This window comes from Anas acuta, chromosome 3, assembly GCF_963932015.1.
Source record: "Anas acuta chromosome 3, bAnaAcu1.1, whole genome shotgun sequence".
Lineage (NCBI taxonomy): Eukaryota > Metazoa > Chordata > Aves > Anseriformes > Anatidae > Anas > Anas acuta.
In genome coordinates this window covers 9,403,972-9,428,116 of record NC_088981.1, presented here as the reverse complement: position 1 = coordinate 9,428,116, position 24,145 = coordinate 9,403,972, and the positions used below count along the sequence as shown (strand labels likewise).

The 24,145-nt window shown below is 46.6% G+C and overlaps 1 long non-coding RNA gene across 1 annotated transcript in view; it reads right to left on the bottom strand.

Moving 5' to 3' along the window:
• LOC137853355 (uncharacterized) overlaps window positions 1-24,145 on the bottom strand; it is a 272,934-nt gene that overhangs the window by 81,043 nt on the left and 167,746 nt on the right. The window contains exon 4 of the long non-coding RNA XR_011094412.1: window positions 6,842-7,016. This is a non-coding gene — a long non-coding RNA (uncharacterized lncRNA). The remainder of the gene's footprint in view (window positions 1-6,841; window positions 7,017-24,145) is intronic.

The following is a 24,145-nucleotide window of genomic DNA, read 5'->3' as shown; positions in this document are numbered from 1 at the left end:
TGACGCTGTAATAACGCTGATATTAATATTTGGTGCAGAACATCTTGGAGCACATTACTACAGTGGTTAAATCTGGTGGGCTGAGAAATGATCAGGGCACTGAAATTACCAGACCAAAATAAAACTTACTTTGCTATTAATGCCCTGAGTCTCCTTCCCATTCAGGAAGATTCGTGGGTATCTGATATTTCAAGTCCCAAGGCCTGGAAGGAACAGTTCACCAACCTCCCACGTGAGCTCCACAGCAGCTGCAAGAATATTTGGATGTTTGTTGGACTGCATCCTTAAGACATAACCACGCCACTCTGGAGTCATGCACGGACTAGAGAAACCCAGGAGGAAAAAGGAAAAGAAATCTATTCCCCCTCTTTCAGTCTATCAGCTAAGTCATATTGCCAACCTGTTACATGGTTTTACATTAACACAACCCCACTGTCTTCAAAAAAAAAAAACACTGTTACAGAGAGGAAAACAAACCTCCAAACACCACACCAAACCAGCTGGTTTGACATTACCAACTTCATCCAAGATTTCATAGAAAATCCCAGGTAAAATATTATCTTCAAAGTCTATGCTAAAAAAAGCCACAAACAAGCAAAAAGCAGGGAAAAGCAGCAAATACACAAAGAAACTAATAAAAAATCCCCCATAAATACCAAGATGTCCCAGGGCATTTAAACACAAGAATGTTCATGCAACTCATTCAAACTTCACCGTACTTGAAAAATAAAAGGCACCTAATAACTTCTGCTTAATACTTTTTGCATTTCGAGTTCCACCTCATCCCATGGTATTGCACATGATGGAAACAAGTATAAAACTAAGTTATTTATTAAAATTGCAGAATAAAGAGTGAGAGCAAAGATATATAGGCATGTCAGTGGCCCAAATAAATTAGGGTCATTTTCATCAGTAGATGACGACAATTTTTTACATTTATTATAATATTTTCCACATAACTATTCTATCTGGTGACATTTTTGCACATATATTAAATATATGTGACAGTACGTAACATATAGCTAAATATTTGACCATTCCTAAATGCTGCAGTAGTTTGAATACATTTACAAACTGTCAAATATTTTAGACTTTCAAGTGATGCATTTTAAAACGGAATAAAATGAAGATAATGTACAGAGGAAGACAGAAATGATCTTCTTGGCTACTAACAAGTAACCTCGGTCTCCCTGCAGGTCTGAGAGTAGCAGACCACATCTTTATTGCCTTCAGAGTTACAAGCCACGGTAGGAAGTAACAGAGGTGGGAAGATGCATATAGGACCGAGCTGTCTGTAAAAACAAATCCAGAATTACCGAGAGAGTTGTAGCTGTTCTCCTCAGCTGAGAGCCTGGCCAAACATCTTAAATCCCAGTTCATGCAGAACACGTGTTGACATGGGAAGAAGGACGTGATAAAAGGCAGCAATGGTTGAGCTTTCAAGGCAACCTTCAGTCTGGCACTTGGCATTTTTGTGTTTGTTTTTGTTTTAAATAAACAGGTTTAACCTGGGATTTAGCACAGATTGAATTCATAGCAAGAACAGCAAGAACAAACACTCAGACAGACCCTCTCCAACTGCATCCACTTGGACCCAACTCTTGTCTCTCTCCTCCCCAGGCCTCATTCCTCAAGCCACAACCAGGGCCCTCCAGGCTCCAGCCTCATCCCCAACCTCATTCCCAGACTTTCCAGACAGAGTCCAAAGCCCCAGCCCCTTCCCAAGCCCTCCCTCTCTCCACCTTCCCACCAAACCCCAGGCTCCCGGCGTCAAGATGCCTGCCCAGCTATTCTCATCTACATCCAAACCATATATTTTTTATTTTTGGCTTTCCCCCAGCAGTGTTGAGGGCTAACCCAGAGGTGTAGGCGTCCTAGCAGCAGCGTGCACCACCCTCTGCAAGCCCCAAAGAGGTGGGCAGCGGTGCTCCTTCCCTGGGGAGGAGGCAGGCTCGGAGGCTCTTTGGGCAGAGAGCCTTACGCACTGCTCAAATCCAACTCCTTCCTGCTGAATATGCATGAACTAAGTTTGTTAAAAGCCTGACAGCTTTGCCAAATTTGGGTGGATTTTGACAGAAACTGCAAAAGGCATATCCCTGAAACAAAGGCCACTTCGTTGCCAGCTTTCATGCCTCTGCTCCAAAGCAAGGGCGTGCCACGCAGTTTGAAAGAAAAGATCACCAGAATTATTATATATATATTTTTTTCCTTTTTAGAAGTTTCCTTATTATTATTTTACTCTTGCAAAACACTGCTGTTCCAGCCTCTCCCCCAGCCCCGCTCCACCAGCTTATTTTGTGGAATTGCTTTGGCTGAAATCCTGCGGCCCGGAGCTGATAACCTGGCGTGGAAGCACATCACTGAGGGGATTAAACCTGAGCAGAGACACACACACCTGAGAACACCATCTCCTGACGGCTCCCAAATGTGAAATGCAAGTCCAGTCCTAATTCCGCAGAGCTTGTGTTGTCCAGGGTACATGTTTTTTGCTCCCAGCTGGGTCCGTGGCCCCTTGCATGGTCACTTCCAGCAACCTTGGACTGGAGCAGTTTGGGGAGGTGCAGGTTTCTGTGGGCATGGCAAGGTGCTTTGGGAAGGGTTTTTAATTAACGCTCAGTTCCAGGAAAAGGGATGAACCGAAACGTGAAGCTGCTGCATCCAGTGTTAGCTAATGGCTTGTTTTAAGCATTTCTGAGGTGCTTAAAGCTCAGGACAGGTTCCAGAAACACTGAATAAATACAATACAGTGTTCTCTCCCCGCTCCCTTGACAGGCCATAAGCAAAGAGCAACAGGCTGCCTATGGAGCTTCAGGAAGGAAACAGATGTAGGAACTTTTACAGGCATTCCCTCAGATTCACTGGGAGTGCTGGATAGGCGCTGAAAGAGCCAAACACAGCCCGCCAGCTGAGCATGTCCAAAACTTCTGCTGGGAGCCAAGAACCAGGTCAGCCTGCAAGCTCCTGGAGGCATTGCCCTGCTCCTCACCTTTCCCAGGGGAGCACGGGGCAGGCAGCACCCATCCGAGGGCTGTGCTGTGTCCCAAAAGGCTGCCCCAAACACCACAGCCTGCACAGCTCCCCTATTTATAATAAACATCACAAACTGCAGCTTCTGTCAGTTGTAGCCACCTGAGAACCCCCCAGGAGGGTTTTGTGCTCTGTGCTGAAGCTCAGGGGGTGCCTTTCTGTTCCAGCATCCCACCCAAATCCCTCCCTGTGAAGCACAAGATGAAAACCCACCGCGTGGATGCCCACATCCACCAGCCCGATTTCATCCACATACCCTTACAGGACAAACTAATTCCGCTTCCAGGAAAACCATACCAAAGGAGCGTTTCCTGTCAGTAAGATGCAGTCCTGTTTTTCCAAGAATCGATAGATAAGCATCCCTTTCTTTTTCGGATATCGACTCAGTGTTACTGAAAAAAGGCTTCCTTTAAATTCATCTGGTTGAATTCCTCTGCTGACAAACACATGCGTGCACACACCCCGCACTAGTAAGAGGAATAGTAATTATTTCCCCGGAGAACAATAATTTTGCGACACGTTTCAGAAGCAGCATGATTTAGCAAATTAAGCTAAGAGCTGAGCATACTAAATACAGTGGATTTCTTTGAAGCTGATGGCATCAAAAATTATTTCCTCTATCTCTTTAAACACTCGCACTTTGAAAGGAGAAACACAGAGATCTTGAAAAACCCAAACCCAAGGAGTTTTGTTCAGGAGCTAGAAGCTGAAATCCACCTGAAAGAAATGCTTTCCCAGCCAGCAAGTCCCACCTGCATCTTTCTGCCTGGCACATCTTAGATTTTGATACCCTTCTTAATGGATGGCCTGTCACAAAACTCTCCTAAGTGCTGGCTCCAAAAAAAAGTGTCAGCATTTTTACTTTTTGTTATTCAGGCTTTGAAACATATTGCTTGATGCACGAGAAGGCAGGTCTTCCTATTACCTAGCTGAAAGTACATACAGACTGATAAAAAATAGCCAAAAGTACAGTTTTCCTTATGAAAACGACAGCAGCATCCTGCCAACGTAGCGCTTGTCAGGGAGTCACAACTGGTAAAGGATTTCTGGGTAGCTGGGGGGGTTCTGCTCAAACGTTAGTTTCTTTTCCTACGACACAGAGAGGAACACATTAAACCGTTAAAAAGATCCTTTCCTCCAGAAGTTGTTCCTTCTCCCCTCGCTATGATAAATGCCATCTCAAAGACATTGATACACATAAACTTGGAGGATTTATAGCGCATTTCCAACACTAATATTAAACATATCCTTTAAACTTTTTTTTTTGGAAGGCTTTAGGTTCCCCCCTCCCCCCCTTTCAGAATCATTTAATAGATGTTAAGTCACCTTCAAAGAATTTGCAAATCCTTTGAAGTACAGTAGAAAAAAAATAGGCTTCAACATCTTCCGAACAGTTGCAGGTAACGTGTAATAATTCCTGAAAGCACACGCAGAAAGAGCTGTCTAACGCTGAGTTACTACCGCCTGCCCTGAAAACCTACTCCTGCCGAAGTCCATTTTACAGACACGTTTTTGGTAAGCGCCCTCCTTACCCTACAATGGCATTGGGTAAGAATGACAAGGATTTTCACCCCCACATACTTTATTTTTTTATTTTGTTTTGATAAATGTTTCATTTTTTAGAGAGAAGATTCCTCTGCAATTGGACAATACCCTTGAAGCAGGGCTTTGCTTTGCAGCCACACGTTGTTTTCCCTCTACGGAGCCAACACACATCTTCCCTGCCTCGTTTTTTACTTACAGATCTGATTTGGTGGCGGCGTTAAACGGGAAGGCTTCTGCAGGCTTGTCATAGATTTTCCATTTTGTGACAACACGGCCAGGGATTGTCAATAATAATTCTCTAGGAACAAAATGTTCCTGAGCAGAATACATCACTCACTCGTCAATTAATAAAATCTTTAAAAAAAACATCTCTTAAAAGACTTCAAGTTTTAACTCACTCCAAGCTCCCTTAACATGCACGTGGCAGATCGATACTGTTGCCCAACCACCTGAAAAAAAAATGATTCCTAGCAAATGCAAAAATTATCCCTTCTTTAAAAGTTCAGAGTGCAAAACTTTTGCATAATTAAAATGTTTTCTGATTCTTGCTAGCAGTCCAAAGGTTAAATACTTCTCTTTGCTAGTATAGACCACATAATTGAGAGGAAGCAAGTGAGTTTATTCTTTGAAAGGCCATGAAGAACGAAAAAAAACACAGAAGTTTATTTGTGCTTGCAAATCCTTTCAGGTCTAAAGAACCAGTAAGATAATAAATTGTTTTTGCTGAAAACAGGAAGTTTGGCAAAGATGCAAAAGGACAGCTAAACTTTGGCTAGACAACCCAAAACACTGTGTTCTACTTTGAAAGTATTTCCAACAACAAAAAAGAGTGAAGTGCCTCGAATCCATAGAAAGCTAAAGGAACAGCAAAGGCATCTGGCAGCAGTCGTTTGTTGCCAAACTTGTGGTTGTGTTGTGCTGGCTTACAGGCTGGTTTGCCAGTTTTCAGTAACTTGCATCAAGCGCAGCTGAAACCCACATTTATAAAGCCTCAAATGGTGTCAAGGCTAGAAAAGCCTCAAGGAGCCTCTTCTTCCTTCTTTCCATCTGGCTAGTACCAAAGGAGTAAATAAGCATCGCTCCTAATGCTCTGACGTATAAAGGAAGACAACCAAATTCTGAGTCCTGGATGAAGTCGCTGTGGGGTTTGGTGCAGTGATGCCCACTGGGGGCAACCCCATCCCCTGGCTGACACTGTCCTGCTGCCCCCTGCCCCATCCTCTGCCAGGAGAATGGCTAAGGCAGCACGAGGTGCAACAGGAATGCAGTTTATAGGACACCTGGCTTATACTTAAAAAGTTTTGTCAAGTTTTGGGGTGAAAAGTTTTAGACCACAAAGATATGAGCCATACTGTGACATTTGCCCAGAAGACCAGAGAACAAATCCTGAATCGCTTCACTAACACAAACCAAGCAAACGATGCTAAGGGTCCCCTCCAGCGCCACACGTGTGTGAATGAACATAGAAAACTAACACACACATACAAATACACGAGCTTGTTTTTTTGGGCTAGAACTGCCCACAATTAATCTGAGAGTCTCCCCTCCTGAAGTACCCCTCTCCCAGCCCCTCACTCAATATTTATTATGAAAATACACTTCTCCAAGACATTTATCAGAAAAAAAGCACCCTTTAGGCCAAACAAAACAAGTACTATTTATATCATAAACATTTCCTGAAATGAGCAACTGAAACACAACAACCATATGCTGATTTTTATTGACAGGCTCCATTCCCACTGTTACGCAGAGCCTTAATACCCCACAACTGCTTCTTGCAATCCTGAAGTAGGGGGTGCAAGAAAGCGAGCTCAAGTTTATTCATTATACCACGCCCTTGCTAAAATTATTTAGTAAAATTAACTGCATGGCCACTCGGTTGCACCTGCACGAGCACAGGGAGGACAAAGGAAACATGCCGGCACACTATGAAGATGCAACATGCAGAAAGCAGAGAACACAAGGGTCCTGAGAAATCTTTATGATTTAATGATGAAAACATCTTTGCTTTATGGCATGTACCCCAGGACAGTCCAAAAATATCACGCTTTTAGAAACGCACCAGCTAGAAACCTGATGTCCTCATTGAAAGCAGGTATTTCATGCCCTGCACCTGCAACACGTGCTCTTCGAGAGTAACAGCGACAATAATAACATCCATACCTCACAAAACAGCACTTCTCTGCTGAAAAGAGAGCACTTCGCAAGGGAAACAAAACATCACCATGCCTGTTTAGAACCTCATGGCTGGAGAAGTGAAGTCACTTACCCAAGAGCATTCAGCTGAAGCAGCAGCAGAGCCAGGAGCTGAAGCCAGGGTCCCCCCGCAGCTCCCTGATGTAAGCCTTTACACGCCAGACCACACCTCAGACTTCAGGAGAGTCGATAACACGGTGCTTGACTCCGGGTTGAGCTTTAGGTATGATCTGGAAGCACTTCAAAAGCTGCAGAGCAAAAAGCAGTGTATAAATGCAAAGCATGATTATTATTCAACAGATATTGGAAAAATTACTGCAGTTTGTATTTGTTTTTCTGTATTTGTGGGATTTATGTTGTTTCAACACTCGAACAGCTTTTGATAATGACACCATCTGTTAATTCTCACCCTCCACTAATTTAGAACAAGTGGTGGAATTGTTAGACTGCAGCCTTACAGATCCCAGCTTAGCAAACAAACCCGAGCCCAGGGTCAGCGAGAGGGATTACCAGCAGCAGGACGCGGCAGCCAGCTGGGCACAACCTCCAGCCCCAGCAGAAGGGAACGCACCAGATCACCAGAAGGAACGCAGTCCTTACGTAACCCTCTGGAAAAGCTTTCTGGAAGGTTGTAGTCTCTTTCCTGTGCCCACCAGGTGAGGAGCATTAGCTCAGAGACGCGGCAGACTAGCAGGGCAGCAGCAGGTGGGGCATTTCAGCACAGATTTGAGATAGCTGCGAGGTGGGACAGATGCCTGGGGACACGTTGAAGGCTCCCTGATTGCAACCAGCTTCAGGTGGGTCTACACAGAGCAACCGCCCCCAGCCAGGTGCTTTCTTCAACTAACACCCCCAGATTAGAGGCCAAGATGGTGTCAAGTAGGGTAATTTCATATCCCGAACACACAAGTCCTGCAAAAATACCAATTGCGGAGCAAGAGGGCCACACTCATGTATTAGTAATACATTTTAAAATAAGTTTACAATCAGTCTGTTGTGTTTTTGTTTTTTTTTTTTCAACCATGTCCCTCAAATATCAGTACCCTTCCCTCTCTGCTCTGAGGTGCTCTCTCTCTGTCTTTGTGCAGGTCGTACGAGAATTTATTTAATATACTTGCAAAAGAATCAGATTATGCCACATGCGGATGACGTGGTGAAAAGAGATGTCTCCTGGCCTCTGGACTACTCTTTGCATGCGCTGTCAGCCATCCCTTAGTTCTTCTAAGAGCCTTTTAACCCCCTCTTGCTGAATTCATCTTGATAATGTCATTCTTTGCTCGGGTAGTGAATCAAATCCCAAATAATTGAAATTTTCTATTTCACAAAGCCGTTTTATTAAAAGAATGGGCTTTTACTGCAAAAGCAAGCTGTAATACAAGGGCACATCAGCATACGAGGCAACAGGGAGCTTGTGCGTGTTATTTATGAATGTGTGGGGCACGTCTACGAAAACCTCAGCCCTCCATGTTCCTGATTATGCAAGAGTCAGGCGTAACACCACGGTTATCCTTGTCTAGCAATACCCCTGGTGGAGCTCCTCATATTAAGGTTATTTGGTATTCATCATCATCACTGCAATACCTAATTACCTTATGCCCAGGAATGAACCCAGTTTCCGACCTGCCATAGGCAGGCTTAGGCAAAAGTCAGGATTTTCCAAACTCCATTTTTATGTCCGACGTGCAGAGAAACCATTGGAAACAGAGGCTTCTGGCAGTCCCAGAAAAGGCAGGTTAAGATCCCAAACCTCAAAGGTGTATGCGTGTGTGTGCTGTAATGGGGTGAGAAAGGTGCCAAACGGGTAAAATTTGCCTGACAAAAACTCCCAGGTCTTACTCCTCGGTCCCATTGACTCTGGCTGTTCAAAGCATATCACCGCCAGCTCAGAGTGCGCCCTGAGCGCCCCAAAGTCACTTGCTGCTGTTATTAGGGGGCAATTATCCCTAAAAAGGAAGAAGAATGAGACATTTACCGGGCATTATAGGCACATGGTTGACATCACTGGGAGCCAATCAGGGCCGCTGAATCCAGGCCAGCTTTCAAAACCCCTTGATGTCATTGCTTTACAAAAGGTATTTGATACTACCGCTGCCTTCTCAGATGTGATCTCATCCTTGACCCTGTGTGGCACTTCTAGGAACAGCTCCCTCAGGTTTACTTTTATCAGATCATAAACTACATCATATTCCCTTGCCCGTGAGATGTGCTAAAACTTGTACCGTTTGTAACTGGAAATCCTATAAAGCTGCCTGACATTTCTGGGAGACAACAAACTGAAGCCAAAGTTGGAATGGATGAGGAGGAAGCTTCCACGCTTATAAAAGGGTGTGTGTGCTAGGGGAGGCTGTAATCTGGAGCACTTCTCCCTAAATACTCTAAGGGCTATGTTTTTTTTTGCACTAACAGCAGGGCCGTGTCCCTTCTTGGAGCAATAACACCTGGTCCCTCGCTGACTTGTCTTAATAACGTTACAAATACATGTTAGATGCTGTATGGAATATTTACAGCCTTTTCCAGCTCTATCCTGAGTGCTTTTCAGAACAATTGTTGCTAAACAGTTATTAAGAAACTATGGCAGTGTTTCAAAATGCAGGTGAAGTGAGACTATGTCGCAAATGGATGAAATCTGCTGAGATCTGCTCCTCCCCACCCTTCAAAACAGGTAAAACTTCCAAATCTGGGCACTTTGATGCTCGGCAGAAAGATTTTAGAGTAGGACTGCCCTTGCTGTAACACTGCAGTCTCCTCCCAAGCCCTCCAAGAGGAACCAGGGCCATGCACGAAGGCCTCACAGCGACACCAGGGGACTCGTGGAGTTACCCTTTATTTTGCAGGGATGCAAAACAAGGTCGAGGATCGGGACGGCTCGCCCAAGGTCTCCGATCCAGCCCGCTGCACAGCAAGATTTTCACAGGGGAAGATAAGGAACTCGCTAGCAAGCGGCGTGGATCTAACCAAGGTGGGAGGGTGTCACTGAGGGGCCAGGAAGACTCGAGTCGCAGCTGGCATGGGTTGGCACGTGAGTTCAGGGGGCAGGGAACAAGCCGGAGCTAAATATACTCCAACTCCTTGTAGGCTCCGCGCTGGCTTTAGGCCAGCCTGCTGTGGTAATGGCTGGGGTAGGTTGGAAGTGCTCTCCCCTGCCAGCTAGTCAGCCCTGCCTTAAATTAACCCAGCTGACTTCAGGCTGAAACAGACGATGGGTCCTCATAAACTCAATTACCCAAGCTCAGCCACGTGGGGAAGGCTCTAGCTGAAGAGCGGTGCTTTACAAATACCCCGAACCTCTGCTGTCTTCCCTGCAGTGACTGTTGACAGTGACCTAAATTCTCAAATCCATCAGAAAGACAAAGCTTCGGGTTAACCTAAGCAACATCACTTTCGGGGGCCTTTGCCTAGAACTGCTATATAGATGATGAAAGGAGGCTTTCTGAGACCATCCCTCCGCTGGATGTCAACATGCAGCGATGAATTCGCTCAAGATGTTCCTGGGGATCTCTTTCCTGTTAGGGTCATCCATTTCTCCGGGCTCCTTTTATTGCAGTCTCTGATCTTTCCAAGTGAAAGAAACCACAATGCTGCTTTACGGGAGACTTGTTTAAGTCCCGATATAAAACGATGCTCACAGATACCGTTAACAATCCGACAACAATCCCAACACTTAGTATCAAATCGGTTTAGATAAAATAAAAGCCCCGTGTCTGTAAAAGTATGTGTATTTGCTTGGATATAAATATAGTTCAGCTGCTAAATTTACATGCTGAGCCTGCATTTTCTGCAATAAAATATTTAAGTGGTTTCAACTATACAGTGAGATTAAAAAAAAAAAAAAAAACACAACTAAGACAGAACAAGACATTGGCATAGGACAGTATCGACTGGACACAATCAATCACCTGGGCTAGTAGAAAGATAAATATCTTCAGCATGGACTGACAAGGGCCAATACAGATCTTCCCAGAGACAAATAACCTCAATAATACCTCCTCATGCAACAGTGAACTAAGACGAAGCTTTCATTTTAATGCCCAGCACTTAAATATCAGGGAAGTCTGATAAAGGATCGCCTGGGGCTGAGCCAAAGCAGCGCGGAGTGCAGGGCCAGGGGCTGTGCCCGTCACACGGCTGGAGCCGCTGGAGGCCAAGGAGAGCTGCTAGTGGATTTAATAAGAGTTCAGTGCTTTGTTTGCCTTTCCACCTCGGTTTTTCCTACGCTTCTTCAGGAACTGGGCTTTCCTGAAAAGTCATCTTGGAGGCCGGTCTGTCAGAGCCGGGGCTGGGCTGGTGGCAGGGCTCGCCTGAGCTGAGTCCTGGTAGTTCAAGTAGAAGCTCTCCCACTTGTCATCACAGAATATATGACCTTATTACTCCTCCCTCGGTTCTGGCACTGGCTGTTAACACTGCAGCCAGGGAAGTTTCCTCAGTGCTCTCTGCTGCTGTCTCTCCCAGCTCCTTCTGCTTTTTGTTTTCCAATTGCAGCAGAAGTATGCGAATCCCATTTTCCGCCAACACCGCGATGGACAGGCTCCAGAAAACAACGCGCGAGATAGCAGGGCAGGAGGATACGTGGTGGGGTTACGCTCCCAGCTAAGGACACGCCTCGAGCTGCGGGAATTTATCTGCGTGTCCACGTGATGATGCCACTTGCTGCTGCGGGATGTGGGCGAACGAAGGAGCCCTGGCCCTCAGCAGCTCCCACCTCTCTCAGATTTCACCGGCCAGGAGAACAGAGTTAGGGAAGCCACGGGACAAGCCCTCGGTCCCCAACAATGTCAGCAGCAGACCGAGACCTGCTGGCTGGTGGCCCAGGGCTTTGAGCTTCCCAAGGGCATCCCGCTGGTGATGGGGCTGTGGCGAGGCGGAGACGCGGGCGTTTTGGGGCAGATCTGCCCTTTTTCCACCGTCAGACGGGCTGGGGGGAGATGGCAGGGCTGCGGCAGCCTCCTCGCTGGCTCGGAGCAGCCCCTCTGTCTGAGCATGAGCTCCCCTCACTCTCGCACAGCCCTATCCAAAAGGCATTGTCTGGAAGCAATTAGAGAGATTTTTTTTTTTTTTTCCGTCGTTGCCTGACAACTTCAGCAGACGCACATGTAGTCGTCCCCCTCCGCTTCGGAAGGCCTTTGCTTACTGTTAACTATTTAAACGTTGAACGCATTACACCTAATTGAACTCACTGCTCAGAGCACCGAGTCCGAGGTCAACCGTTGTATGCGGTAACGCTGTTTGGGTAAAAGGATTTTGGGGTAGTGCAGAAACCTTTAGAAAAGCGCTCACGCCTGTCCATATACTTGTCAGTCCTACTTGTTGTTCCTAATGTTGTTTTCTTTTTGGGGGGTTGAACAGCCAGATGGAGCTGCTCTGAGGACTCCTCAAGGAACAGCTGGAAGGACTAACCCTGCACTTCGTGCCCAAAGCTGGGGCACGGGATGCCACCAGGCCGAGCTGCAAGCACCTTGCTTCAGGTGCTTAACTTGGGACGGGCTTCATGGTCCCTGGTGGGACTATGGGGGAAAATAGAGCTTTTTCCATAGGGCAATTCATATTTGATGCCTTTATTGCCTTCTGGAGAGACTTTTTGACACCACGTCTTTGTTGGCTTTACGGGAAACCCGGAGAAATTGTCCTCCAAACGTAGGTATGGCGAATATCCTCTCGGAGGGTCACACCGAGAAAGGCTCAGATGGTAAATGAGAAAAGCTGTCTCGACTTCAAAGGTGTTATTGTTGACTTACATCCTGCTGAGGATTCAGCCCGGTGTTTTTAAAATGCTAATGCTCCTCGGGCTGTGGCGAACAGATTCATTCCGATTGCCTTACCTTCTGGGAGAAAAAAGGAAAGGAAGGAGGAGAAGTCGGTGGGTGTTAATGGAGCAGCAGCAGCAGAGGATTCATCCCCAAAGGTGCCAGATCCTCAGCTGCTGTAAACCCCGAGGGAGTGACATCGGGGCCAGGTCTGTAGAGCAAAGCTATTCCCTCCATGCCCCCAGTGCTGTGAGAGCATCTCCCACACACACAAATTAGCTGTCTTCCTTAGCACTGAGCTGGTGGCTTTAGGGGCACAAGGGATTTTGTCGGTACCTGGAAAAAAGCAGCCTGCTAGAAATGAACAGCAGGTATTGTTGATTTTTTAGCAGGGTGAGTTGTCTTTAAGGCATGCGGAGGAATGTGAGCATCCCACGCACCCAGACACTTTGCAGTCAAGGACTGAAAAACAGAGAAAAATGAGAAAAGAGAGCGTGGCGAGGAAGGTTCCTTCTCTCTCACCTCTCACAACCGGCCAGGCCTGAGGTGAGTAGTTCGGAGATTCTCTTTTGCAGGGGAAGGGGAAGCCTTCCAGAAGCACGATCCTGAAGGTTACAAGGAGACAAGCGGGTATCAAGGGGCCAGAGGCAGCCAGGCTCTAAAGAAGATGGAGCTATGGAACAGCGAAGTTGTCTTCTTGTCAGTCATCTAGTCAATCTTCTGGGAGATGCCAGGAAACCTTCAGACAGCCCATGCCCACAACACTCCCAAATCCTTTCACGTCTCTGACTATGGCATCACACAGGCTTTGCAAAGAACAACATCTGAGCTTCCACCAGGCTTTGAGCTAAGGCACGAGGCTCAGATCCCCGACAGCACAGGGATGGGTCAGGAATGACTCGGTCTTTACCGACTGGGTCATCAGCCAACCTTTGTAATCTGCACAGAAAGAATGAATTACTATCAAAGGGATGTGAACTGTCCAAAGCAGCTGCAGGGCTCTTCTTGAGCAAAGTGAGGGTCTTGCATTTGTCTGCCGCGTATCAGGATGGCAGTAACCTGATGACCTAAGAAGCAGAGTCATTTTTAATACCTGCTCCTTTCTCCCAGTACCTGGAGGGGTTGTCCTGCATGCCTCATCTCACTGGTTATCATTATTATGTCATCCAGATCAATCATTTCAAGCTCATTGGGTTGTAAATGCAGCTTTGATCATTCGTTACACTTTGTTAGTATTTATCGGAGCCAGGACTCTGCTAATCTGAAACAGCAGCACTCAGCAAGCAAGGAAACCTGGGCTCCGAGTGCTTACAGCAAGGCGGAGGGGCGGTGTTTTGTTTGTTTCCTAAATTATTCGCTTCCAAAATTTTGCAAACTGCTGAAGGAGAGGGCTCTGAGAGGCAGGAGGACATTTTTCTTCTTTCAAGGTGGGTTCTGTGAGAGTGGCACACGAGGCACCTGACGGCTGCTGGAAGCCCAGCGCTGCTCCAGCAGGTCAGAAATAGGCACAGGAGAGGGAGTCCTCCACGGGCAAAATCTCTTCTACGTCAAAGTACCTGCAAGGCTCCTGGGGCTGATCCACAGTGCACTGAAGTCATCAAAACCAACAGGCCTACACCCAGAGCGCCCTGGAGCGGGTCTTTTGCTGGTTTTAACTCCTTGCATGCATTGCTTGTGGCTTACGCTGCATTCAGGCCAGAGCAAAAGCTTCGTTTTTGAATTGCAAGCCCAGGAAGCGCAAGGAGGACTGCGCTCCAAACGCTCTCCTTAGCGACGACAAGCAAAAATTCTTTAGCACCATCTAGCTAACGCCGAAGGTAACCCACACTGACACTTCCCACAGCTCCGCGCTGCCACCGCCACTCCTCGCCTTTAGCATGCAGACTTCAAAAGCCACGGAGAAAGTCGCTGCATGCTGATGAGGAGGAGAGGAGGGTTTAGCAAAGCGCCCAAGAGCAGAGCGTGCATTTCACACAGAGCCAGCTGGGCACCTATTGTTGGCCACGGCAAGGGCAAGTGCAAGTTTCCTAAAACGATTTGCATCGTACCTCGTTCACCAACCTGAGAAAACACAACAGCGGGACACGGGAAGGGACAAGAATCCTTTTTTTCCCAAAACATTAGGGAAGGTGGCTGTGAAAAATGCCGCGGAAGCAAAACTTGATGCAGGAGGATTTGGCGAAGCTGAATAAAGAGCTATGAAATTAATGGGAGATGGCTGGGAAAACTTTGAGGGAACAGTTAGAGGCAGTCACAATCAAAATCCTTCACAAATTCAAGCAATATTTGCTGAAGTGTTCTTGTAGGAAAAAGAAACAATAAGGGGAACAGTTCAAAATAGCCAAATATTTTGAAATGAAAGAGCTGGAATTTTCCATTTAAAAATCAATTTCTTTCTTACAATTTTATAATGATATATTATTGTATAAAATGTAAAAACAAAACCTCAGAAAATCAAGTTACCAATCTACATTTATCATTTTCTAAAAAACATTTCAGAGTCCCCCTTATAAATTCATTTGGTGGAAAAAAAAAAAAAAAAAGAGAGAGAAAAGAAACTAATGGATATTGCATTATTGCATTTCAAAATTAAGCTAAGCATTAAAAAAAAAAAGAAAAAAGAAAAAAAAAAAAGCTGTGCTTTTTAAGGTTTCATGAACTAGTTTTGAAACTTTTTTCTTCAAGTTCTGATAAGAAATCAGTTAGGCTGATAGTGGAACTGCCTGAGGGATAATGCATGGTCTTATCAAGATGCATGGGACTTGGGAGCCTCCCTTTTCTGACAAATTACTAGCCAGCAGGAATGTATGGATCTGTTTTTGTTTCATGTAGGACTGAATTGTTACCTGAAAAGAGTTCGTCTTCACCTTTCAGGTTTTTATCAAGGGGAAAAAGCGTCACCAAATAAAAAAAAGCATCATGATATAAAGGGGTAGGAGGCATTCCGATGGAGCACTGCCCAATTACCTGTTTACATCTGGACCTTCAGAAAAATCACCGAGTTTTAATTTCTCGACCAACTGCAACCATATCCTCAATTTTTGCGATTGATCTTTTGACCTAGGATATTCGGAAACATTTTCCAAACTCGGCGATGGGGAGAGAAGGCGATAACACCGGGCTGAGCCACCACCTGAAAGCCCCAAACGGAGCAGGCTGCCAGCGGCTCCCCAGCTCAGGTAGCGCTTGGCTTGGCTTGCTCAAGGAGAGAATCCAGGGAAGAGGTTTTGTTTGCTCTCCTTGTTCACCTGCCTGCTTGGGGTATTTCGTTCTTTTATGATTTGGCTTGTACAAAATACCCTGTCAAAAGGCACGTGATGGAATTGCCGCTGAGACTTTGAGCGTACGCTATTCCCACGCCCTCTCACACCCTGAAATAAGCTTTTTAGTCTATCGTAATTAAGACTCAGGAATCAGTCCTTGTTTCCTTAAAAGCACACAGAGCCCTAAACTCCGTATTTTGCTGCTGATTTGCTTCGCTCGCTAATAACCCTCTCCCCTCCCTGAATTGCTTTCATAGGCTTGCTGTCTTTCTAGCCACTACTTGCTGAACTTGGCCTTCCCGAGCGCGTGGTGAAAGCATGGCACCTCGGTACTGAGCCCTGCCCTGGCAGTGGCTGTGCCAGTGAAACCACCAGTGCCGCACGTGGTAAATGCAGAACCTCAATCGCATCTGCCAGATGGTTACTGAGTGTATCGCTGGTCTTCTTCTTAAATATTTCCAGATCTCAGAGGAACATTTTGACACGCAGTGCCAGCACACAGCCTCGTTCCTGTAGAAGAAAGGGTGAGCATTCCCAGGGCTCCCAAATAAGCAAGGCGCTTATATCTCCACGCACACAACTCCTATGGGCAGCTAAGAGCCTCAGCCTCACTGAAAACTAAAGAAAATACACTAAAATTGAGATTTTTTTTTAACCATAGACCATTTGCAATATCTTACAATCTTTAAATGAAGGTTGCACATCAGCCACCTCAGCTTGAATTTATGACAACTTTAAAAACCCCGTAAGAAAAATGGAGTTGCTCAGCAGCAGCGGCTCGGGAGAACCCACTGTTAGCAAGGTGAGGCGATCAGAAATGTAACATCCACGCAGGAGCACGATCCAAACCCCTCCGCAGTCAGCACGCTTCCCATTCGACACGAGAGGCATTGGAGCAGGCTTGTATCGACTGGTGGGAGGGCAGAAACCGGCTCCTCGGGCTCCAGAAAAGCAAGCGTCTTTTTCTCTGAATAATTATTATTATTGTTAAAATGTATATTTTCTCAGCTTTTTATTTACTATATAAAGTGCTTTCCACAGTAAATCAACAAATATGAGTATTCATGTCACCAAGTGCTGATGATTAAAAATAATTACTTTAATGGTGGCTGGCCTGGTGCCAAACATAATTAGCTTTCGCATTTCAAGCATGATAGTGGATAATTTACATCTCCTTTCACACCAATACCAAACTACTCCTAATGGATTCTATTTTAGTTTTTATGAATTAATAGAAATTTAGTGCCCAATTCACTATATTATAGCCACGATTTGCTTTCAAAACTGAAGAATTGTCTCAAAAAAGGGCACCGAGTATCCAAATCACATGGGCTCTGCGGGATCCATATCCAATAAACCCAGCTTCCGTGCTGACAGTGTCCTTGCCTATGCCCTTAGAGCTGTCAGAGGGAGGGGAAGAAGAAAACTTTGTCAGATGGGCCAGGGAATCCCGTTTGGGAGAGGAAAAACCCTGAGAAGGCAAACAAGGAGCCCCTGGTCTCCTCCTGAAGTGTGAAGGAACCTTCTGCCTGCTTCAGGGGAGGGGATTTTATTCCAGGGATAGTGAAGGAAATTGGACATTTGCCTTTTAAAAACATCAGAAGCTGTTCAAGGACCTGGTGGGTGAAAACAGGAAATCTATTTACATTCTTTCCAAGTGGCTTTAAAACCAGTTCCCTTTTACCTACCCACTAGGTCCGAGCACAGAGCCCCGAGCTCATCTCGTGGGGACAAACCCTGATGTGCACATGCAGGATCGCGCTGCCCTGCTTCGGTTACATCTTAGGGTGACAAAGGGACCTGAGAGCTCTTTGTGGGAGCATTTCATTTGAGCTGCAAAGGAGCAGAGAGCAACACGGAGGCAAAAATCACCCCAGACCCTAAACCAGGGGGTGACTCCTTAAGCACGTGAAGCGAGTGGTGATGCCTCCCAGCCAGCTGGAGAAGACAAGGCAGGCTGCAGCCCCTCTGGAGCAAACCTCAGCGACTTGGTTTCCTCTTTGCCCCCAGATCTCAGCCTCCGACAGGCCCAGCAAGGGATGCCAAGCCATGCCTGACTGCGATCAGGCCCCGATCTGAAAGGTTTAACTGCTTTTGCTTGCTACAGGAAGCTGGCAACAACGGTTTCAAAGAAAGACTTTGGGAAAAGCATCCAAAAAAAGCAGAGCTGCAAAGAAGCAAAACCAAGCAGCCTCCCTCCCCAGCCTGCCCGACTTCCCTCCGTGCTACACGATACAATTGCTGCTGCCCGGGATGCCCTAAGACCGTGCTTCAGGGCTGCAATAACGAGCCCAAAACAAGCAAATAAGTTTCTGAGGAGCTGTAAACATTTTGTTTCAGCTTTTTTTTTGCTGGTCACCGATGAAAAGAAAACCCATTTGTCAAGTTTAAGCCTTCACCTTTCAGCCTGCTGCTGACGTCGAATCTAAACACTTCTTGTGAACCCCTTCCAACTCGCATTTCAGCGGACCACAGCCCTCACATACACTGACAGGGTCGGGCTGCCAGCGCTGGCAACCTCGGCAGAAGCACGGAGCAAACGGACGTGGTGTCAGCTTCCCCGTGCTGCCTCCCAGGCTTCGTTCCTGACCTTCTGTAGGCTCCTGTAGGGGCTGGTGGGAACCCAAGCCTGCAAGTTGTGCCACAGGACCGGCCACAGCAGCAATTAACGCTGGTTTTTAACGGGTGAGGTTTTTTGATGAGCGCTCCTCGCATCACTTCCCGGAGGCTGCACAGCAAATATCTGGAGGAAGGGAGGTTGGGGGGAAGAGCAGGCAGAAGCGGTGGTTTCCACCCGTCAGAGCAAGCCTGGCATTGCTACTTGCTTAGAAATAAAATCCAGCATCACAGCAGGAAATCCCGAGGTCCGGCCCTGTCCCCTCATGCCAGCAGGAGCTCCCAACACCCCCCCCCCCCCACGTTTCATTTTGGCAGAAATCCGAGCGTCTCCTCGGCGCTCCGATGTAAAGTAAACCGCCGTGTCATCGCTCCGGCACGAAAACACACAAATACCCTCCCACCTTCCTAAAGAAGCAAAACATTAAGCTTTATGGGTACAACAACCATTATATAAAAAGCTCGCCTATTTAATGCAATGTTGTGGTTGGGAACATAACCACACAAAAGGCAGAAAACTCAAACGTACAATTCCCACAGAAACCATAACTTGGCCACGTTTCACAGGCACACGTCAAGGCAGAAAGTTTAACAGAGCGTTCCCCCAGCTGAACTACTGCCTCTGCAGAAGAGGTACCGCTCTCCTCCTCCTCCCTTCGCTTTTTTGGCCCTGTTTTCTCCTGTATGAAACACCGCAGGCGACGTCTATCGGTAATCAGGGCAGGGGATGCCACGGGGAAGGGCTGCAGCGGGTAAACGCACGCGTTGGAGGTGGTTGAAACACAGAGGTTAGCCTCCAGATTTAAGAAAGGTGGCCCAGCCTTTGTGCCAGTGTGGAGCGAGGACCTAAGCCTTGCAGTTGCACCTGCAGCAGGTCACCTTCACGAAAGCTGAATTTCTGTGTGCTAGTGGGGTTCAGCTTGGAGAGGGGAAGAAAACGAGGTAGCTTCTCTGTTCTTTGTGCAGAAATTAAGACCATAAAAAGAGAAGAGCTGCTCCGAGGCACCAAAGGCACATCAAACCCGGCATCACATCTCCCCCAGTAGCCAATGGTGGGTGCTTCAGCAGCAAATATAAGCAGCACAGCAATTACAGCGATCCCTCCTCCGGAATAACCTCTCCGATTCCAGCACTCAGCAGTTTGGGGACTTCCTAAGCCAGAGGTTGCATCTGGACCCTCGTGCCTAATAGCTCCCCGCAGGCTTCTCCTCCATGAATTTGTCTAATCCCTTCTTGAACCCATTTACACTGCTGGCTTCTACAACATCCCGTGACACGGCGTTTCACACCGTAACCGTGCGCTGTGGGTGTTGGGGAAGCAGGCAGGAGGAAAACTGCCTTGCTGCCCATTTAAACTTGCTGCCTGCCTGTTTCAGGGAGCGCCTTCCTCTTCTAGCGGTACGAGCAGCAGAGAAAAGTCATTCCCTGGGAACTCCCCACCGTTCAGGCCTTTATTGGGTTCCTTTTTTGCAGCACTTCAGCTTCACTTCTACAGGCAAATCAGTATCTCACTGCCCGAGACCTATTTACTATCTCCCACAACAGTCATTCCGTATGTTTGACCCCTTTTTCTGCAATTTTCTGTTTTCACTTAACCATCCAAGGGATCCTGATCTCCTATACATACCTTCATATACAAATGAAATGATATATTATAATATAATGAAATGCTATTAATTATCAATAATAACTATAAATGAATTACGGAATATCAGGATGTTGAAACACCCACTGATGTGGGCACCCCAGGCTGATGCCTGTTCCTGCACTGAGTGTCACCGCACAGAGGTCCAGGCTCTCTAACACAAGCAAAGCCCAGCTCTGCCAGCGACACGTCATTTTAGTCAAAACACCCAGAAAAGGTTTTAAGTTGAATATATCCTGATCAGGAGAGGTTTACTGAGCTATGTCCTTCCAGGGGCAGCATGCAGGTCAAAGGGAAGAGGAAAGAACAACCAGAAGTGTGGAGGAAGGGATTGAATCAATGTGCTTCCACCTGGTTCACCAGTCACTATTGATGATGCTGGTGGCCTGATAGTGACAATTTGGATCCTGGCCCAAACGAACACGATGTCAGGACCCTGGCAACAGGAGCACTGTCACTGGTTTTGGTGACAGCCTGCACCACTGACCTCCGTCACTGCTTCCCACACCGCTCCCTCTTGCCTTCTCACCCTCCTGCTCCCCCACTCCCAGCTTCTGCTGTCCTTCTTAATAAAGAAAGATTTCACCATCCCGGGCAAGAGTCCATCTTTTGGGAAGTTTCTGTGGCCACAAATGAAACATGGGGTGGAAAACAGCAGCATCAGCGACTCGGCACAGCCGAATTTCTCAGGTCTCAGGGCAGCTGGCAGGGCTGGAGCAGCCAGCGAGCAGAAGGAAACACAGCTTCTGTCTCTGGTGCTGACCATCTCCCCAGGCTCATCTTCCTCTTCCCCGCATGTTTGCTTTGTCTTTGAAGAAAAAGGCTGGAGCTTTAGCTGCAAGAGCAGAACAAGTAACTCCAGCCTAACTCAGCTCACTTTGTCACTTTTCTCCCCCGAAGAACATTCATCCTATTTATTTAAAGCCATTTAAAAAGACTTGCAAGCTAAAATGGAGTTTATAAAAATCCCCTGCAGTGAAAGGGAATGGAAATCATACTAAAATGAAAGCAGTGTTTTTTATATTTACCCCTTCGAGTGCTTTAACTAATTTTCCTTCTTTCCCCCAGCCCTATTTTTCACGGAAGTTTGCTGTGGGACCAGCCAGGCTGCAACCTGCATCCAGCCACCCCGAAATGTGTTCAAGTGTTTCATACGAGTACCCTGGCAGGGTAGAGCGAACTCCTTTCATCCAGGCTCTACTTTTTCTCTCCAAACGACCACAACGGAGTAGCATAGGGGTTCCCAGAGCTGTGAGCATTGGTCCCTGCTCCTCCACGTGCTGCTGGCAGCGATGGGGGTTTGCTGGAGGAAGGCGTGGATGGTGAACACAACATCGGGCAGTGCCTCGGGTCCAGCTCTTACAAGAGAAAGGAAAACAAGGACACGGTGAGCCTATGGTATGGATCTTTATTTGGTAAAGAAGGCAAGGAAAAAAAGGACAAATGCTCTACCTAGCCTTCCTTAGCAGATACCTTCTTCGCTGTCTTCTCGGTTGACCTTGCTGACGAAGGCATACCGAGAGCTAATAATAATAATAATAATAATTAGCACTTATACAGCACTTAATCCTCAAAGTGTTTTACAAACATTAGCTAATTAACTAAAAGGCAGGTTCTGTATGTGTCTGTACATATAAAGAAATAAACAAGCAGAAGGGATCCGGGAAGCCTGCCATGCTCCTTCTTGCAGACCGCCCGCGCGACGTGGATCCTCCTGCTCTCAGAAACCCCTCACGCCAGCTGGGTTCAAAGCCCCCAGCTCAGCCTGGGTGTGCTCTCTGCCATCCACACAGACCTGCAGAGCAGGGAGATTTCTTTAGGACAGCCCTGAGATGGTATTAATTAAGCAGTCTGAGTTAATTTAATATTCAGTAGGCTTATTTCCCAACACAAGGAGTTGCTAATGATTGTAAATACTTGCATTATCGTTGCTAGCCACTTTAAATAATTGCTAGATACCAATTAAACTAGCAGAAAAAGAAACAAGGTCATGGAAATGGCAGCATTTTCCATCTTCAACCATCTTCCACAAAACCTGAATATTTTGTCTTTTCCTTTCTTTTCCTTTTCCTTCCCAAACCTCATGCAATCTTACGGACAAGCTCATTTTGGGGAGGGTCTTTGCTTAAATTGAGCTACCTCCCACAACGCAGGGGCTACTTTTGTCACCTCCTTGAATACCACAGCACGTGCACACAGACCTCGAGCTTTGGGAGGTAGTGGGGGGGACAGGGAGGCTGGGACCAGCCTGGTGGGCAGCCTGGCAGAAGCCCCATGTTTAGTATCTGCACATGTTATTGTTTCCTTACTTACGCATGCCCTGACCCTGACAGCTACAGGCTGGGGGCTGCAACCGCTTTTTGTGCTTGCTCCACCTCTCCCTCTTCTCTTTCTACTAACATTGGGACTGAATTTGAGGTTCAGATTCGTTCCAGGCTAGTAGCCTACAGAAGTGGACTCAGGAGATGAGACTCCACCAAGATTAAAAAAAAAAAAAAAAAAGAAATCAGTAAAGAATGAAAATGTATGAAATATAAATGAAAAGCCACCTTGCTGACTTACTGTGGGCGAGGTGGTTGTGGTACAGTGAGATGAAATTCCTGCTTCATGTGCCTCCCTCAGAGGACAGGAAAAGAATAAAGGAAAAATCCTCTATAAAAATCAAATTGAAAAGGCTGTGTTACCTAAGAGGCAGTGTAACGTCCATTTCAACACCTTGGATCCCCTCCTCAGACAGATCTCTGCCTTGCAATCCAGTTTTTGAATGACTTGTAAGAAAAAGTGGCAGGCAGAAGCCAAACACTTACCCATTTTCAAGCAAACTACAACTTGCTCTGCAACAGCGTAGGCATTACACGTGATTATGCCACTGCAAATCCATGCTGTCACCCCCAAATTCCTACCATGACACCTGACAGCAGTAATAGGTCTCGTTGTATCGCAGGGGGAACAAGATCCTGCTTCCAGTTGCACAAGCCTAACACCCACAGAAGGCAACGGGAATCGTACCAGGCAGCTGAGAAGGGAACTTGAAGCTTTATGTTTTAATTTATTCTCTTTTAAGAAAGGAATCAGACTTGAATATGAGCCTGAGATGTGCTTCCCAAAGACCTTAAGTATTCCTACCACCAAAACAAAAGCAGCACTTGTGTCATTTTTTATTCTGTGGTATTTATTTTTCCTGGTTGCAGTGGAGTCCCTCCCTCTCCGGATACAGCCGGACCATCTCTGCCAGAGGACATCCCCGGGGCTCAGAAAAACACTTCTGAAGAGCTTTTTTTTCCCTTTTTTTTTTTTTTTTTTTTTTTTTTTTCATTTGGAATGCAGTAGATTATACCAAGTGTCGGATATTTTCAAGACACTTCCCAAGGGATGGTGCTCCTATAAATTCTTCGCACATACCCACCCCGCTGCACTTTCCACACGCTCAGTGCCGTGCCGCCCGCAGCTCCGCTGCTGTTATTGCGGGTAAAAGTAGAGATTTGTGCTCGCTGCACACTGGAGTGGTGGCTCCCCGTGCCCGTCAGTACGTACAAGAGAAAGCAGGCTGTGTTTAAACGTGGGAATCCACCAAATATCATCTCTGTCAGTTCTGTGAACGCTTACAGTAAGGACTTTTACAGTTGTTGAAAATCACCAATTTCAACGCCGTCAGGTCTTTCCACAAACGAGGAGAAAAACTATTATTTTTCTTTGGGTTTGGGATTGATATGATTTTCACATCTGCGTGTTTCCTATGAATTAACCCCTTCAGTGACTGCCCAGACAGAACAAAAGCGCACTCTCCATGAAAGATGCACCAACACTAGATGCCTAACTACATACACGTCCTCATTCTGCTGGTGTGTGCACACATCGGAAACATCTGTGCACATGCTTTGAGCATATTATAGTACCAAACCCTGGCTGGTACGTCCCCCAAGGCCACGGGACGCATTGTTTGCTGCCCAGGGAATGAAACTTGCAGCTCCCAAAGCCTCGCTGTGCAGCATCTCCAGCCTCCACGGGGCTAAGGCGCATGCGGGACTCAGCGGGCTGAGCAGAGCAGGAAACCAAGGTGTGCCCTGAGCACTTCCAAGTTTTATCTTGTTTGTCCTTCGACAGAAGAGCTT